The sequence below is a fragment of the Dermacentor andersoni genome, chromosome 5 (assembly GCF_023375885.2).
Source record: "Dermacentor andersoni chromosome 5, qqDerAnde1_hic_scaffold, whole genome shotgun sequence".
Taxonomy (NCBI): domain Eukaryota; kingdom Metazoa; phylum Arthropoda; class Arachnida; order Ixodida; family Ixodidae; genus Dermacentor; species Dermacentor andersoni.
Window position 1 is genome coordinate 77,473,030 of NC_092818.1, and position 19,569 is coordinate 77,492,598.

A 19,569-nucleotide genomic window follows, 5' to 3' on the forward strand; every position below is an offset into this window, starting at 1 on the left:
GCAATACTGTGAACGACAAAACTAACTTTTATTGGGCGAACCTGTGCCCACAAAACAGGCTACACCTATAGCACAACGATAGCGGCGAACACGCTCGGCGATCGTCGCAAATCTGATCAGCGGGTCAAGCGCGTCGGCTTTTATACAGCAGTCATCGAATGTTCCAGACTAATCGTTGGGACCCGCATGCCTTCTACAAAGATCTACACCATTCGTGTCAAGCGATTAAATCAGATAACACAAGGTTCGGCGACAACAGACAGCGGATAGAAGCATCGATAACTTTCCAGAAACTTCGGGTACATGCATGCGCGTCCCGCGCTGTGCGATAACATTTGTTAGGCGGCAAAACGTGTCGCCAGATAAAGACAAGTACACGTGTCAATATAACAGAAAAATTATTATCCAATATAGAAACCAATTAAACATTGTCAGTATTTTCTAGACTTTAAGATAGCCTCCGCCTCTATAACACATGAAATTCTCTTTGTGAAATTGCCAGAATATGAAATAATAGGTAGCTCGGTTCGATAAATAGCTCCGCATCAAGTTGAACGAAGTCAGTTTGTTCTAAATAATGATCTCAAGTCAAACTTACAGGCCATTAAGCACGGCGTACCTCAAGCGTCAATTTCAGGGCCAATTTTGTTTCTTATTTTCAATTATGATGTTTTCATTCCTCATACCCCAGAAATAGTCCTCCATGCAGACGATACGGGTGTGCTCTTTTCTTGTCTTTGTCTACCTAGCCTCATGGATCCGGTGAACACGTGGCTCCCCCATTTATCTGAATGGTTAACTGCTAATCAGTTAAACCTGAATGTTAACAAAACGAAGTTTATAATGTTCCATGCTGCCAATAAATCAGCTGTCTTATCTCGTCCACTTTTCCTTAAGTCTCAGGAATTGGAACGCGTGTCACAATATATCTTTCTACGAGTACAATTTTATGAAAATTTACGATGGACACCACATGTAGAATTTTTTGTAACATAACCAAATCAACAGGAATGCTAAATAGATATCGAACTGTATTACCTAAGCCCTGAAAACGTCAACTCTACTATTCTTTGATTCATTCCCGTCTGTACTATTGTGCTCTTCTGATCTCGGGAGTTACATCTCAGTTCAATCTAAACAGCCTTTATCTAATGCAAGAAAGAGCTCTCGATTTTATTCATAACCTGTCATATCATGAACACGTGTCATCTTATTTTACATCAGAGCATATTCTTTGCATTCGTTAAGTCTACAACCAACGTCTCTCTGAACTTATATATGCGGAATACTCCAGTGACTGTCAACAGCTTCTTACTACATATTCTAACAGCATTACAAATTATAACTTTAGATATTCCACTTGCTCGAAACCGAAAACTTTAACTATGGACAGCAACTGTTAAAATGGAAATCCCTTATCTGCTAAATTCTCGTCCGTAAGTGCTGACCTTGATTCATTCAGAAAACAATAAAAAATATACTTTCTTGGCTGTGCTTAGTTATTTCGTTTGTATATATATATATATATATATATATATATATATATACACAAGTCTGTATACACGTGCCTATTCGCTTATGCTCCGATTTAATGTGGGCGTTGTGACAACAGTATCTTGATTTATTCTTGCTCGCCTTTATATTCAAGGTACATCTGTTTTCAATTAATATATGTTTTTCGTGTAATCCATTTCTTCCTTTTGACTTGCTACTATTTTGCTGTATTTTTTAATCTTACTGGCTGTTCACAATGTTAATTTGCTTTTGGTTTCCCTTCTTTCTAATGGTGTTGTGAGGTGAATGTACAATGGGGTGCTATAGACCTAGTCAGGCGACCCTTAACGTCGCTTTTAGTCTCCTGCATCCCGACAATCATGCGTCGTCAAACACGTAAAGAAATGAAATGAAAAACGTGTTTCTGAATGTTCGGGCATACATAAAATGTAAAAAGAACAAAAACCAATCTTTTACAAGAAAACTGACTTTTGAATGTGGCCTCCCACCTTCACGGGACCCTAAAAAACTTTTGGAAGTAGTACAATTAAAAAAAAAAAAAAAACATCGCCGATTAGTTAATAAGGCTGCTGTGAACATGTGATCCAAATACTATTGTCCCGCATGCAGCAAGCTAGGGATTCACTATCTCCTGTCAAAATCAGCGAACAGTACACTTGACCTCGCATCTGCAATATCGTCGTCGAAAGGAGTTGGCCCAATGACGCTATTGGCTGATTTTGGGACGGCGAGATCATTCTCAGTAATACAAATTGCTAATTTCGAGTTAAATAAATGAAAAACATGTATGCCTGCTAACTCAAGAAGGTCCAAAAATCATTTCCTTTTAGCACTGCGCGTAGCTTCGTATGCAGCGCGTGGCCTCCGAGATGGCAGCGGCGTGCTGCGTAGCGTAGCCTACCGCGGCCGCCACGGGGTGCCGCGACGAGCGCTTTCACCGCCACGACACTTGACTTTTGGCCCGGGCTCTGCCCTCTTGGCTTCTCCGCTGTGTCGCTTCCAGTGCACTTGCGGATACGGAAAGTGAGAGAAAGCAGAGTTTCGGTGCGATAACTCTACTTATAATTGAATGAGTCGACACATTTTTTGCGGTGTGACATTCGCGGGAAGGCGTACTTTCATACTGATGCCATTCTATGATTAGCTTGAAAAGTGTTTCAGGGCCCCATTGAGGGCTCGGCACCTCTTGCGTCACGGTGGAATATATCCGTTCTAGAATATTGCCCAAGAATGAACATAGAAGTAGCGGCACATACCGAATGGCTAAATAGAAAAAGAAAACGTATACCAAAGAATCCGTGGAATATAATGCGCTATTGCTTTAAGAGGTCGCTGTGCTTTAGATTCCCACGAGCCCATGATTTATGTACAGGTTTAATGGCAAGCGTTAAGTTGATTTTGCAGTACAGTGGTGCGCTTACTGGCACTACTTTGTCGGTCCGCCTACAGGTGTTACATAAGCCTGGTTGCTGGTACCTGCATTCGGTGCACATATAACCTTCGTACATCCACAAATAAATCCACCGAGATACAGACCGACCTCGCAACAGACAGCAGCAGCCACGCTAAACCCGGGAGGGTAGGCAAATAAAGCTTCGCTTTAAAAAGGCCATCGCCTCAAACCTTCCTCAACTGCTACCTGTACGTCTGTTCCATGGCGTTCTACATGGTGTAACAATATGTAACTGCGATGCGACACTAGCACTTATCGACGCTACGTGGCGCGCATGTCCCATCGTGTGTACCCTCGCGCGTTAGGACGCATTTATAGAGCATTTTACAGCTGCATGCTAGCAAGCGCTGGCGTGGCTCAGTGGTAGAGTACCTGACTCACGCAGCGGTACCGCGTTCGATCCCGGTGGGAAGTGGGTATTTTTCTCTCTCATTCTCGGCGATAGTTGCTACTGACACAGGACACTGGACACCGGCGGCGGACACCATCGCACCCAAAACGGCTGTTGGAATGAGCCCATAACAGCTTACGCTGTAAAAGGAAGTTCACTTCGTCATTGTGGCATCTTTATGATACACATACATAGAGGAAAATATTTTAGTTTCTTCATATGTTGTCCTGTCTGAGTACATCGTTTCACACATTTTCTCGAAAAACAGAAAATATAACTCAGTGAGCGTTTCCAACGTTTTGCGATGTTCTTTAAACATGATCGTTTACCTCTTGCTGCGTCAAAAATCACACACACACCTCAAGAGTTCATCCAAATAGAATGCCAAAAAACAAGTGATATCGACAACTACATTGCGCATTTAACGTAGGGCGTCACATCCGATTAGGCTTGATCTTTTCCCATAAGTAGGAATATATATATATATATATATATATATATATATATATATATATATATGCTGCTTGTTCCTGCAGCTGACACGCACTCATGCATGCAAACACTGTCGGAAACTCGTCAACCCTTTCAAGCACCTTATCGCAATTTGTGCAAAGGATGCACACTTTTAGCGCGAAGTTGGTCTTGAGAGCTGTCGCATCAAAGACCAAAGTTACAGTGTGCATCTGTAACTTCCATTTCCTCGAAATTTAGTGCCTGTGAGCTGCTCTAAAACTTACGAAGGAAACGAATTGGTTGTCTCCACATCAACTTCAATCCTTATTAACGTTCCCGTTAACCTCGCATTGCATTGATTAGTCAACTCGCAATAATGAATTGCGCAAGAAGATTTCTTGTTTCGTATTTGACTTACTCACTGAGCTTTAGTTAACAATTCGCTTGCCGAAGAAGAAAGCAAATAGAAGGCCATTTTTTATAAACTTACTCGCATGTCACAGAAGCTTATAATGGCACACTGATGTAATCACAGGTAAAACAATAACTATATAAAGCTTAAAGCACGTGAGAATAAAATATAATAGCTACAACTATGTGATATGGCTGACAAAGCATGACTGACATTTGCGTCGACGAAATGACAAACGTACTAATTATCGAATCCATTGGCTTCAGTTTTCTTTAAGCTTGTTGATTGAGGCTTGGGGATTCAGCTTTGTTGAGTCAAAACTAACACTTCTAGGGTTTTACGTGCCAAAACCCCGATTTGATTATGAGGCACGCAGTAGTGAGAGACTCATGAAATATGGACCGCCTCGGATTCCTTAACGTGCCCCTAAATCTAAGTACACGGCTGTTTTCGCATTTCGCCACCATCGATATACCGCTGCCGTGGCCGGGATTCAATTCCGTGACCTCGTGCTTAGAAGCCCAACACCATAGCCACTAAGCAACCACGGAGCATGTTGAGTAAAAACTTCCGTTTTACCAACGTGATCGCAGTCGAAGACTAAGCAGTGGTGCTGTCGGAGCGGTTCAAGAAGTAATTTATCATTTAACGAAAAGGCGTGCCCCATTTTCGCAATGTGTACCAAAGCACTGCCCAAAACGCACAACTTATGTTTGCGAAATTGCAGAACCTGAGGCGGAACTTTGTGTAATAATATTTTGCGTATTTGGTGTAATATAGGTGTAATACCAATATTTAGTTAACTCAAACAAAATACACACTTTAAAACTTTGACTTCATATGGCCCCGATTCCCTGGAAATTTAAACTACGTGTCACATTTCTTTCCTTGAGTACACCGCGAAAACATTAGCATAACGCCTTGTAGCGCTTTATAGCATTGCAAATAGTAATTTATTACAAAGGGCATAAATAATTCATATACACTACATTTTCTCGGCACATGAGACAGAACGAGCCCCTAGCTTTCACCAACTATGATGTCGGCAGCAGTTGCACTTCTTCCGTGACATTGGACAAAGGTTACGCAGTTCGCGGACAAACGATTTCCCATTGGAACACTCGCATAAATGACTTGCTGTAAAGGCTGTTGACGTAGTCAATTACAGCCTTTACAGCAAGTCATTGCTGCAAGTCATTACAGCAAGTCTACGTCAATTGACTACGTCAATTGACGTAGACTACTACGTCAAACTCTTGCCTTTGCTTCGTGTTGTCGACAAATTCGACTTCGCTCTGCCATCTGCTAGCCGCCTGGTTAGCTCAGATGGTAGAGCGGCTGCCCCGGAAAGGCGGTGGTCCCGGGTTCGAGTCCCGGACCAGGACAAATTTTTCTTCAACTATCAGGCTATTCTTTCGAGGAACCCGTTTGGGTTTCCTTTGTAGCAATTGCTACGAACAGGTGGATGTCTGATTTTCCCTTTATTCAAAGGCTGTAATTATACCAGATACTTTCTATTTTACGAGCGTATCGACCCAAAAATCACCCGCTTCCCAGCCAGGAAGGGAACACTAAAGTGAAACACTGAATCAGTTTAGACTGACAAATCATTCCATCAAAACCCCGTTCGCGTTCATTTGACGGTAGTAATTACTATAGGAGAGAAAATAAAGGACAATGTACAATTTTTTTTTAAGTTAGCACCGAAGCACGAACGTAGGACACTGACGGCAAACTGACATGACGTCAGTGGGACGTCGTGGAAATTATAACTATATGTATATTTTTTCGTATTTTGTGCCGTTGTGGATCAGTAAAAAACTTTTTGAAAGCCGCTAAGCTCAGTCTTTGGCTGCTCTATTGTAGAATGTAGCCTATCTTTAACGATAAAAAAAACTAAGTTGGCCGGAGCAGATGCTGTAGAATCCATGAGGTTACGGCAATCTTGTGCAGAAACTTCAAGGCGACGTCGCCACTTGTCATTCCCCCTTTGTGTGTGTGTGTTTACCTTGTCTGGCTTACCAAGCGTCTTCTCGCGGTAATGTGGCTTTTTTTTATATTCTCGAAGGATAATCTACAAATACAGCTGAAATTAATTTTGCCTTTTAGTGTCGCTTTAAGTATGGTGTCACATTTAGTAAAGTGCCAGGAAGCTGGGAAACATTGCGAACAATGGCTGTATAACACTTGAATCGCAAGGGCCTTAATTGAATGGAACACTTTAAACTTTGCTCGGACATAAGAGTCGTAATGTGACCACCCCTCCCCACTCCCCCATACGCAGCCAACTTCAACTCGATTCTTGTTATACTTCTCACAGGACTGTGGGCAAGCTTTCTACTTGGTTCGTAAACATGCTTATAATGCTGTCGAGTGCTTTGATAAGTGAGTTACTGCAATGTTCGCAATCAACGAAAGCACTTCGATATTTGCCTGCACACCACCTGCCCGAGATTTCTGCCAAATATGAAGTGAAAGCCACGATAACTTCACTGCGGACATTGAGGAAGCCTTCTGGTTGTTCCATAATACTCACGGAAAATAAGGAGAACTCGAGCATTTGGCAATTTACCGCAAGGGCCATGATTACGTGAAACCCTCACGTGACCCATGAAACCCTCACGTGACCTCTAATATGACACCTTCTCCCACGAACCCCAATCCCCGCACCAATTCCTACCGAATGTGAACTCGGGAACGCATTCAATTTTCCGAAGATACTGGGAAAAATTGCATCTAGCGGCTGTAAAATGCTTCGAGCCCTTTAAGAACTTCTTGCAAAACCTGTAATTAACTTACAATCTTAAAACTTTGCCCGCACGTCACCTATATGATTCCACCTATTCCTTCCAAATATAAACTCTGCGCCACATTCAACTCTTTCAGGACACCGGGCTGGCTTTGAACGCGGTTCACAAAACACGCTTCGAACACCCTCAAAAGTTTGCAAAAGTAATTTTCTACAAGAACTCCTTTTAACCTACAGAGTTTAGACTTTGATCGTACGTTATAATGCATGACATGCCTGCAAATGCCACGCAAGTTGAATCTCGGTGCCCCAATTAGTCCTCAGAGGACACCAGAAAAAGAAAGCGAGTGCTTAGTAATTATATTTAAATCACCTTATTACTCTAAACAATCTCGGTGCACACCACCCATAACATGGCCTCGAACTTTCTACATACGAGGTCGGTACCACATTTTCTTCTTCAGTGACACCGAAGAAGCTTTCTGCGCGTTTGAAATTACGCATCTAAACAGGGAGAATACGGGTTTTCGGCAATCTTCATTTAGCATCTAAATTAACCCACACACTTGAATCTTTGTGCAACGGAACGAAAATATTAGCGTTCTGTTCGCCCTCTCTTCTTTCGAAATTTGAACTCGTTGCACAGTTTTCTGCTCCCACACACTGCATAAACACGGATACAACGTTATTGAGTACTTTTATTTGGTTTAACAGCCTCACTCTCAAGTTCAAGGGGATGAAAGACCGCAGAGCGGCAAGCTGCAGTTTCGCTTTCGGTTTCAGCGCTAAAGTTTACCAGAATTGCGCTGCGAATAGCAGGTTCGAAGGATTGGCCCAGAAACACTGAAAACATCAACAGCGCCACTTTTTAGGAAGCTCCGGTTCGCCACTCCGTGCGTAGATGGCAGCACGCATTCCAGGCGGAAGGTAACGACTTGGGCGGCGTGTTGTCGGAGTTGGGCGCGTTTGAATGAAAGCCAGAGCAGAAAATGTTTTGAAGTTAATAAACAACCTCGCTTGGACGTCATCATAATTTGTAATGGCATGAGAAAAAAAAAACAAGTTCTTGCCGACACTGTGCTTCTCATTTACAAGGGATAAACGCAATTTTTTTCACGGTGGACGGCCATGAATGAGCACGCTTTCCCGTATTCGTCGGCACTTTGAACGCGTTTATATTGCAAGGTTTTGAGAATCAACCACTTACCTCTTAGCTACACTGGCAGCGATCTCGTGTGCATATATTGTTTTCGTACCTAGATTATTACACGTAGGAAAGCTGTTGCAACAGAAGTGTCCTTGCATGTGTTTGTACAGAAAACAGCTGAATTTTTTACCTCGCCAGTATCTAGTCCCTTTGTATCTGTTTAGCGCGCCTCCTCGTGCCTTCTTGTTTATGTACCTCCGCCTAACGTTCGTACTTCACACAAAGAATAGACGACGCGATCACCAGTGATGCACTGAAGTATCAACGTATCGCTCGTGTTCTTTCAGTGCAATACGTTCTAGCTGCGCTCTTCGCGTTTACTTAAGAAAACGTCATCTGCCTGGAAGGCAACACCGAGTGTTTTCCACAGGACACGTAAAGCACGGCTCGAAATGGTCCATCTGCACAGCAATCGCAGCTCCCTTCCAGCAAACGCACTTGCAAATGTCATCGTTTGCATCTGTCTTTCTGCACGTATAATCACATAGATGTTGTTACACTACCTTACAGTGTTCGAACAGAAACCAATATTCGACAACTTCGAACAGCAAATTCTCCAGCCGAATAAAAGTCGAAGAGTAAAAGCCCATTTGATTCTTATTGGAAACTTTAAATACTGGCGGGCTCATAAAAGTTGGAATGTCTTAACATAATATGGATATGAAAAACTCAAATAATGTTAGAATGTCCGAGCATAATATGGATAGCAAAAACTGGGCAAGAATGTTCTTCCAGAGGATCGCTACTTTATTCACTGATATGATCATGTATAAGATTGCCCTAAGAGACCTGTCGAAATTTATGTGGATTCCACAAGTATTTCTCACATCTTTTTTTTTGTACCTTAGTGTCCAAAGATAATTATCGCGTTTCTTGTGGCATGCTATTTGATTTCTTGTTTGTAATATTGGACTCTTCGTGTCGGTGAAAGGGAAAAATTGTCATCCACCTGACTGTAGCATAAAGCTAGAAAGGAAGCCCAGCGGGGTTTCTCAGAAACTTTCCTTTGTAGCTTCGTGATAGAGTCCTGGAAATAAAAATTTTTCCCTTTCATGGACTTTCCTCCACATTGTGGGTTTCCAAGAACGGTTTTGTTTCTTTCTGTCGGTACGTGATAGCCAGGAAAAGGTGTGGCTTCTATCTCTCTGGTAATTACGCAAATAATAAAAGAAACATAGTGTCATGATGTGTAACGGCATAGGCATCAAGAAACAAATCTTGTTTATGCACAGTTTTATTTGTCAAGACAAACATCCAAGCAGTCACATCCAAAGCATTTGTGTTTGTTGCGATTGAGCAATGTTTATTTATGTTTCATTATTATTTACTTCTTACGGGATGCTGCCGCCCCTCGTGGGAACGACGTATGGCCTACATTTTGTTTTTAGTACAGCTTTAATAAAATTAGTCACCGTGTTATTGATGCCCAAGTGTTCATATTAGTGTCCATCAATTACACGGAGTGATTTCAACAAGGTTACTGAGAGCTCCAACATTAATGGACTTGAGGCAGCCTAATAGATACAGCGAAAGTAGGGGGTAGCAAATGCAAGGGGCTTGACACCTTCAGCCCCTTTGTGCACAATTCTGCACGCCGAGATACCCCATGAAATGGAAACACACTGGTTAAAATACCAATTTTTAAAACATGTCATATACATTTTAAAACACATCTCGATGAACCTGTGCTTCACGTTTGAATAAAGTAGTTAAATTGTTTCATTAACGAAATGTCTTAGTTTGGCGCCAACTCTGATTTCCCTGCTCAAATACATGTAACGCACAGAACCTGCTTTTATGAGAAAACCGCTGGACCTGCTCGAAGAAACCTATCTGAATTTAAGAGAGAACGTTAAACTATAAAAACTCTAGGACGCAGAATATAAATTTAGGACAGAGCTTTTTAGCGAAAATTCCGAAAATGGGCAAGTTTGAACAAAAACCTTGATCATGAAGTGCACAAATCCGCAACTTCGCACTAAAAACAAATATCGCAGTTCTGTAAATTTAATCTGTTGGAGTATCTATAACTTTTTCTTTAAATTCAAGAAACTGTCTAATTTGGGGAAGTTTCTGGTGCGAAAACGATTTCTCAATTTCCATGTATCTTGATAGGAGCTACCGAGTTAAAGCTTCCGCTTAATGAGGAATGACTGTCAAGCAGGCACGTTAGGTTAAGCATATGTTAGGACGCTGTGACGGTAATCAGTCGTTATGAATAAGCAAAGTTAACTCTGCGAACGCGATCAAGTGCAAGTTTAAAAGCTTTAGTCCTGGCAGCGTGGTAAAGCCGTCCTCGTCTTGTCATTAAAGATGTAACCTATGCTTAAGCATTCAGGGAAAGCTCCTTATCTTGATAAAAAGAAAGCTTTATAACAGGTCAGTTTTACGTCCCTCTAGTAAGCAATCTTTCCACAATATGAATGCGGTGTAGTTAGAAGACCAATATTGTCTAACTTATGAAACGAGGGTCATTGCGCTGGTTTATCTCTAAGGCATCAATATTGTCATGTCAGAGACAAGATAATGCATAATGTATATTCTAACTTGTGTTTTATGGCTGAATAGTGGGCTTAAAGTTTAAATTCGTGGCGGATTGTTTTTTTTTTTCATGGTTTAGAAGTAGAGAGGTTTAATATACAGGGTGACCATTCTTAAGTCTGACGGAATACTTACAAAAAGCCTGTTGGAGATTACATAATTCTAGTGTTTGAGCTGAATTATTCAGAGAGGCGGACATTTTTTGTACGAGAGGTCGTAACCGATATTCAACAAATTCCCTAATTAACTTCTTAATTACTTCACGGCACAATTGCAATTTACGAAATTTAGCCTGCGAGTTCGCAAAGTGCATCCACTTGGAATGACTTTACAGAATGACACCAGTTTGAAGATATGCGCCTTTAAATTTGTCATAAAAATGCAATGTTGTTCCACTAACTTTTTTCACAAAATGCTGTTTTATGCACTGACGCACAAAAGTAACTGCACCGCCCATCTATTTCTTCCTATACTTTGGGAAATAATATTTGGGAATTCATTTAAAGGGGATACATCTTGCGAACTCACGGCTACAATTCATAAGTTGCAATATGGGGTGGAAAGTAGTTAAGAAGTGAATCAGTGATGTTTTATTAATTAGTTAAAAATGTGTTTCAAATTTTCATGCTAGTAATGCCCGCCTCTTCGAATAATCCAGCTCAAGGATAAAAATTATGCTATCTGCCACAGGAGATTTTTAAAAGCTACGTGAAACTTAAATATGATCACCCTATATGGCGAGCTGCATTGTTTAGGGTCATGCGAACCCTGTCTGTGGGGTTTTCTGGTTGTAACATCCAGTTTATTCGTCAAATTGAGAAAGCTTGAGACAGGGAGGAGCTATAACAACATTTTCATTCCATTATTTTAATGAACACAACTTTACCGGCATTGTGTTTCAGATTCGTATTGTAAGTACTCAAAATACAATAATGTTGAAATTGACATGTACTCGCCCTCGGGCAATATAAAAATAATTTACATGTTCTTAATATAGTAATGGATGAGGGAAAGACGCTGGCAGCATAGAAGAAGCGTCCGGTAGTAAGAACCCTCAACAGCGTCCAGTTACTTGTGTTAATGTTATGTGCGTAATGTTGAAAGACCTGCAGGATCAAGTTCGTGAAGAAGAAAGAAAAGAGTTCAGTGAGAAGAAAGGAAGGGAGCTAAGCCTGAGCTACATTCGTATAGCCAGCTACTTTGCACTAAGGGAAAGGGAAAAGGTATAAGAAGGGCGATGATAATGAAGGAGGGAAGAGGCGAAACGCATAGCGAGAAAATTTACAAATAGCCTAGAGTCCAGTATCGCACTTTTAAAAATTTTGAAGGAGACTTGTGGTCCGAAAACTGAATTTAGTGGCCGGCTAAGGACCCATATACAACGTACTGTGACTATGCCTGGCTGTCGACACGGGCAAGACCAACCTCCAACCTCTGCCGATCTTGACGTGCCGAGGGCATGCAGGCAGTCACACAGCACATCTTTTTATAATCATGCCCATGGCATAGCTCCCAGCCTGGAAGCTCAGTGCACGTAACGACATGTAAATGCCACTCCTAGCCCAAGCCCGTGCGAGGACAGGACTGGCATTGCCATGCTGAATCTTTAGTGGGTGCCTCAAGGCTGTCTTAGAGCAAGCACATCGTCGGGGTGCTTCTGTGGTGATTTTCCAAATAGACCCAGGGCTTTTTTGTTGCCTTTTTTATTAGACTTTAAAAAAGGCAGTTGGCGTGCACTCTTATAGGTGGGATCCTAAGCAGTAGCTATGAGTCTTCGAGGGCTTTCTTCGCATCGGCATCGGCCAGTTCACTGTCCCGTAGACCACAGTAACCAGCAATTCGTCAAAATAAAGTGCGGTGGTTGTTCTTTTCCGCTATATTTAGTTTCCATTGAGTTTCACTTTATTATTCATTTATTATACAATTCGTTAGACAAAACAATATGTGCAGACTCGGTATATTGTGTAGCACGGTAGTGTGACGAGTCAACACTCTGGTAGGGGCTTTTCAACTTAGTAGTAGCAACAAGTAGCAGCAAAGCTGATCTTGTGTCACTGAATACCGTCCACACGTCGGGAGATTGCCGAGAAATGTAGTGAAGAGCCCTTCAGATTGCTTCCAGTTCCGTGAATGCTGATATCTTGTTATGTATAGTCCAAACAATTGAACGATTCGACGCGCCGGCACGATGAAAGCCATAGCTGACGTAAACCACGACACCAAATCGTCTGTACAATATTTACCGAGGGGTCATATTCCTAAGTCATATATTCAAACATGAGTTGCCTGAGGCCCACGTTAGGCATCTGCGATTTCGTGAAATAAGAAGCCGCACCTGTATGATTGACATTACCTATACGGCAGTGGCGTAGCCAGAAATTTCGTTCGGAGGGGGGGGGGGGGGGGGCTCACTTGCAGCTCGGCCTCCTCCTTACAGAAATTTTCGAGGGATCAAATACATTAAACATTAATAATAACTACGTTGCCGTTGCCAAAGATGCTGCAAACGAATTCTTGAACGCTACGCACTGTCAAGACAAATAAAATAGCTAATTTTCATAAAACAATATACTCGTATGTCTCAAAAATTGTGCCTGAATAACTGATATCAATGCTTCCATGTTTTCGGTATATTTAATGAGTAAAATAAATATCACACGAACTTTAGAACTATATCAGTTTGAAACCAGTAAAGCAGTGCATGCCGCTGACATGAAAAATGTAAAGGCCACGAAATAAACAAGTTGAGGAGAAATATTTTAATAAACTTTGTTAGCCTTCCTGCCTTTCTCTCATTTGCATCTCTCTGTCATTCAAGAGCATTGTTTACATTTTTGTACATATGCAACGACCAGGGAAAAATCTCAATGATGCTGTCCTTTGTTAGAATGTATTGCGTAGGAGCAGCCGTCACTGGTCGTGTATTTTGAATAATTGCTCCGAAATTCCAAAAAGTCGCAAGAGAAAGCAACATATAAAAAGAAGGAGTTCTGCAAAATTTACGAGGGCGAGTCAAATGAAAGTAAGCCAATGCGAAAATATGACAAACGGGGTACTTTATTTAAAAGTAGTCTCCATGAGCATTTAGACATTTGTCCCACTGACTAACGAGTGGCGTGATTCCCGTCTCATAAAACTCCTTGGGTTGCTGCTTCAAAATGTATGTAACTGAATCTTTCACGTCATTGTCCGACAAGAATCTGGTTCGCTTGAGCTGTTTTTTCAAATACCACAAAAAGTGGAAGTCGCAAGGCGACAGGTCTGGGCTGTATGGCGGATGTTGCAGTGTTCCCCACTTGAACTTTGCCAGTTTTTTATTAACCATATCAGCGACGTGGGAACGGGCATTATCGTGGAGCAAGATCACCCCATTCCTCAATTTTCCACGTCGTTTGTTCTTGATTGCGACACGCAGCCGATCTGACGCTTCACAATATCGGAAACGATTGATAGTTTCTCCAGGCTCAACAAATTTGGTCAATAATGGCCTCTGACGATCGAAAAAGAAAGTCAACAGCACCTTTACCGCAGAAATGACGGCCATTGCTTTCCGTGGGCGTGTTGAATTTAAGTGTTTCCACTGTAAGCTTTGCCATCGTGTTTCAGGCTCACAGTAGTGGCACCATGATTCGTCCCGGCCACAATTGCAGACAAAAAGTCGTCACCCTCATCATGATACCGGACTACATGAGTCAAGGCAGCGCCGAACCTCTCCGTCTTCTGGCGCTGGCTCAAAATCTTGAGCATCCATTGCGCACACAAGAGCCGATAACCGAGATGTTCGTGAATTATGGTGTGAGCCGAATCATGACTGATGTTCACACGTCCTGCCAATTCATTGATGCTTATCCTCTGTTCTTTTCTACTCGGCTTTTGCAATTGTGTTGGGGGTGATTGCACGGTGGCTTTGGCCCGGTCTTGGATCGTCTTGGCAACTTTTACGTCCTTCTTTGAACCGTTTGCTCCAACGCTTCACAGTGACCAATTAAATGCAATGTTCAATGCACACGGCAGCCATACGGCGACTAATTTCTTTTTCGGAAACATCTTCATCTGTAAAAAACTTCACGACACCACGCTGTTCAAATTTTGAAGTGTCCATTATGTCACGCAACCATGTTCAACCCAGTGTATGAAAGCATTAAAAAACCTTGATCCTCACACCTGCGTGTCCCTTTGTAAATGTGATATGCCTCTGTGCCACACGCATGCGTCGCAGATAGTGAACCGAACCATTATTGCGCAGGGTGGGTTGGCTCATTTTCATTTGACTCGCCTTGGTTCATTAAAAATGCGAAGATACAATGGAATATACAAATGGGAAGATACCGCTTGATAAAGGGCAGAAAAGTGTCACTGGAGACAAAGTTCCCTGCACATACACACAAAACCATTGCACCAAGATATTTAAATATACGTATAAGTCTCCGATAAGTCTACGTATCTAAGAAAAAGTCACTGTATATGATGCGTCAAACAAGGCAAATAAACATGTTGCGCAACCACAGATTAACAGATCACAGCCCCCCTTCCTCCACTCCATCCGATATATCGCGTGCGACGGAAGGCGGCGCGCTTACTCCCCGCTTTTCTTCCTTGCGCACACAAGACTGAGCCACCATCGCCGGCTCACTAAACAACTCACCCATGCCATCCCCATTCACCCCCTTTCACTCGCACATACAGCATGCGGCGCGCGGTCACGATGTTACCACCCTTGGACTTTATACGGAACATCAAGGCGACGGCGACGGCAGGAATGCGCCTGGAGTGTCCGTATAATTGCTATCGCAATAATGCAATAAAAATATCCGGCAACTGAAGCGTCCCGTGGTCCATTACTTTCCGCAAAAGAAGTGACAAAATCGAACTTTCACCAAGCGACAATTCGCTGCGCCGCAACAATGTTTTTTTTTTTCTTTTGTGCTGCGGGGGGCACCGAAATGAAATAAGGGAAAGGAAAGCATATTGGCTGCTATCGAATGCCTAAATTGGGCACCTAGTGGGGCTACCGAAGGAATATCGAAGAAAACGTGAGACGCTTTGTCCACAGAGAACCATACTCATCCTGCTCGGTATCCTATACACCGGCGAGACAAGGCTTTCTGGAGAGGTTGCGCTCAAGCGAACGCGTTGCAAACGTCCAGTCCCCACAGTGATGGCGGCGAGCGACCATTGTTTCTTTTTCTCGTCCGCTAGCCAGAAGGAGACCAAAACTCTTGCAGGCCAAAATCCACTCGGCCAGAGAAAAACGAACGCATGCGCTCTGGCTAGCTCTGGCATCCCGCGGGTAGGAGAACAAGAAACTGAAGCTCAATGTGTGCGCGCCATTAAAAGCCATAGTAAAAAAAAATAAATAAAGAAGAACGTAGTTTTCTTTGCGCTGGCATCAATGCCTTGACATAGTTTCTTTAGCGCAGGTGAAAATAAAAATGACGGAACAAATGAACCACAGCAACGCTTCGTCTCATCGTGCCTCGCTGTGTGCTTTATCAACTTGTCTGATAGTGTGTTGATTTGGCTTGTGTCGTTGTATGGTACGGTGTACGACTTTAGAAAAGTGGATGCACCTCTGGCGTCAAATGCTTATAACAGCATTAAACCCACTAAATTCCGGAATTAGAATCTAAAGCACGACTTTGGAAATGTCAATGCACCTTTCGCACCAAAGTTTGCGAGAACTTTATGCCCATAACGTTTCAGAATTGAAATCCAAGCGCTCCCTAGATACCACGGCCTCCGCGAGATGCCGCGACCAGCCCGCTGGCCATCAAAACGCCTTTGAGACTTTGTGCTCGGATGGAGCTCCTTGCGTTACGATATGCGACTCCCGGTGCATGGGCGTTGCCGCGAAATCCAGCGCGAGTACGCAATGTTCGTGCTAAAATGTCTTTTCGAGCGTGAAAAGGACGGTCTAGACAAAATCTAGCATGATTTCCGGCGCCGGGGGTTCTTCTGGTTGGCGGCGTATGACAGCACGCGTATGACAGCACGGGGGGGGGGGGGGGGGGGGCTGAAGCCCCATAAGCCCCCCCCCCCCCCTCCTGGCTACGCCCCTGCTATGGGGGCACACTTGTAAGATCAGTGTGGGCCAAGTATGGTGGTACGATATATTCATGACCTTTCATGGCTCTTGAAGAAGTGGAGCCCGGTTGGTGCTGGGAAGCGTCGATAGGGAGTGTTGTCGAAGACAAGACAGCAGCCGCAAAAACACTCCAAGAGGTAAGCAGTGTTGAAATACGACTACAGGAGTGACGCAAGCTTTCTCTATTGTGCAATATAGGTCGAAATGCATAGCGGAACTCTTATAGCCTTGTTCGCGGCGTCTGCGCCTATGAGCTTTCCAACATGCATACCCAACCATGTCAGGCTCATAATTGAAATGACTGGTAGGTGAGCAAGTGATGACGTCAAGTTCCCGGCGCTGGACCTGCTTCGGCTCGCACTGCAATATCCCACGGCGAACAGCCACGGCATCGGACGGACGTCGCGGTGAACACCAAAAAAATTGACTTTGTGCAATTCGAAAATTGTGTTGACCCACGTTCAAAACCGACTTGGCCCACTCCCGAAATTGAATTGGCCACCCGCAAAACTGACATTTCCCAATTCAAACGTGCGCTGTAAGATTACAAAGGCTATTTTCCATTTGGTGCTCATAGGACAAGTTAATTGCAGCTTGAACAAAAGTAGTGGAAATGCACCTTTTCGCCGTTTTAGAATGGGCAATGTCGTAAGAAAGAATGCCCTTCTTCGACCTGGGTTGGCGAGCCCTGCAGACGTGTTGATTTGCTGAAAATTAAAATTTTATGTATAAAATATTAATGGTATTGTTATCAAGCAATTCTCAAATGAAATTGAGTCCATCACCATGGTCAGTGAGAATGCTTAGAATACTCTTCATTGTGTCGTCAAAACAATAATCTGGCTGCTGTTTTCTAAGAAGAAGGTAGTCATCCACGTAGCGATATATGCAACTACTAGGTGAGTCAACAAGAGCGGCGCTAATTCAGTTGTAAACGTCAAATAAAAATATAATGCATTGAATGTAGGCAGTGGATGATCCGGTACAAATACCGGTGCATCGTGCATGAGATATAGTCATTTTAGTTGATGGTTGTCGAATATAGATAAAATTCTTAAAGCGTAATAAATTCGTCAGTCTTCCTGCCTACCGAGTTTTGATATTCCTGTTCCACTGTTTCGTCAATATTTTCACTTACTGCAGCAAGCAGACCATCACGGAGAAGTGAATAATATAAATCTTCGACATCACTAGAAAAGTTGGTAAGCACTGGTAACAGTTGTATCATTAGGTTCGCTTAGTTCATTAACATGTTCACTTCTCATTATATACGGGTCGTTCACAAGCAGCTTCTTTGGAAGGCCTTGCAAAGAAGCGTCAGAAAAACATGTATAATACACGTACGGTAGCCATCTAGCCGCTCATTGTAGTAAATGCGCGTGGGCTTTACTTTCAGTACTACCAGGTTCGCGAAATCTACAAAAACCAGAAAAAAAAGGACAAATCGAAGGGGCATACTGTACACCTAAAGCAGAAGATAAGTGCATCAGCGCGGCGTCACTTAGCCTATCAAAGTTACAGATGTCTTTTCTGGATAAAGATATGCACTTCTAGTGCCCCTGTGCGCATGCCTTCTCTAGGTTCTTGCTTTTTAAGACAGATTATAATGGCTGGTGCTTCTTCGAATAAACTTCGGCTGGCAGTCGGCGCTCGTCCTTTAGGGATCGTTTTCTTGTTACTGTCTCCGTGCCTTCGCGCAGCTTCAAGTTATATTCTAAAACTATTCAGGCAGTGTCAAAGTCGTCATGTTGTGCCAGGCAACACGCAGCAGGTTGAAATGGCCGACTAAAAAGTACAAAGAAAGTCTGAGCTTAGTGAGTACAAGACAATCTTGAAAGCAGTTCATGAATTGATGGTCAAGCCATGCAGGCCCCCACGCCATTTGACGTATTTATGTGTAGCAAGCAGCCTAAAAGCTTACACAAGGCGATTTTTTTTTCATAAATGCCAGAGGCTGTTGTTTCTTTAAATATTGTGCATTTAGGAATTACCAAGAAATTGCCTGAAACTATTGCCATCCGGCCCGGCCACATATGGAAAACAAGGAACTTGCCCAAGTCCACTTGCATCATATAACGCGTGAAATGAAGAATAACATTCTCGTCTTGCTTGCAACATTCGTGCGCACAAACTTACCGTTACCTAAACCAACATAGATTTCAGAAGTTAAGGAATCGAGACGTGACGCAAACGCACCTTTGCCGACGGAAGCCGAAATCTGCCACGTACCTTACCTTCGAAGTTGAAACCTTGTGTAGCCTGGAGACGAGACTTCTATCACAATGTTGTTACCACGGGATGATTCATGCATCCACTGGAACGTGCCGTCTCACAACGGTAGCTTGCACTTGGTCTTCGACATTTGCACCTTGTCCCGCCGTGCCATCAGCATTACGTTGGAGTCACCCAACCGCTCAACCCCGCTGAATTGCCGAAGAACACCAAAGCGGGGGCGTACTCGGAGGCGGCCCTCACGTCGACTTTACCAAACAGACACTTGCGAAGAAGCTATGCACTTCGGGCCAGGCATACACACTGAGACGCACCACTTTCGGTAAAAGTCGTCGAGCGCTAGACATACGGCAGGCACAATGTCCCAAAGTTGTCTTTCTATAACTGGGGTACTGAGAGTGTTAGCCAGCGCCACCAATCACAAACCTAGGCGGCGGATGTGGAACATCATTTCTGCCGCAGGCGTCGCGAGTACGTGACCTATTTGGGTGATGGCAACTGGTCAATAAACACACATATGCTACCTAAAGG

General features: G+C 43.1%; 1 non-coding gene across 1 annotated transcript; it reads left to right on the top strand.

Annotated features, from left to right (window-relative positions):
* Positions 1 to 5,535: 5,535 nt before the first annotated feature.
* Positions 5,536 to 5,610, top strand: TRNAS-GGA (transfer RNA serine (anticodon GGA)). The gene has a single exon. It is a non-coding gene; the product is annotated as a tRNA-Ser (tRNA).
* The last annotated feature ends 13,959 nt before the right edge of the window (positions 5,611 to 19,569 follow it).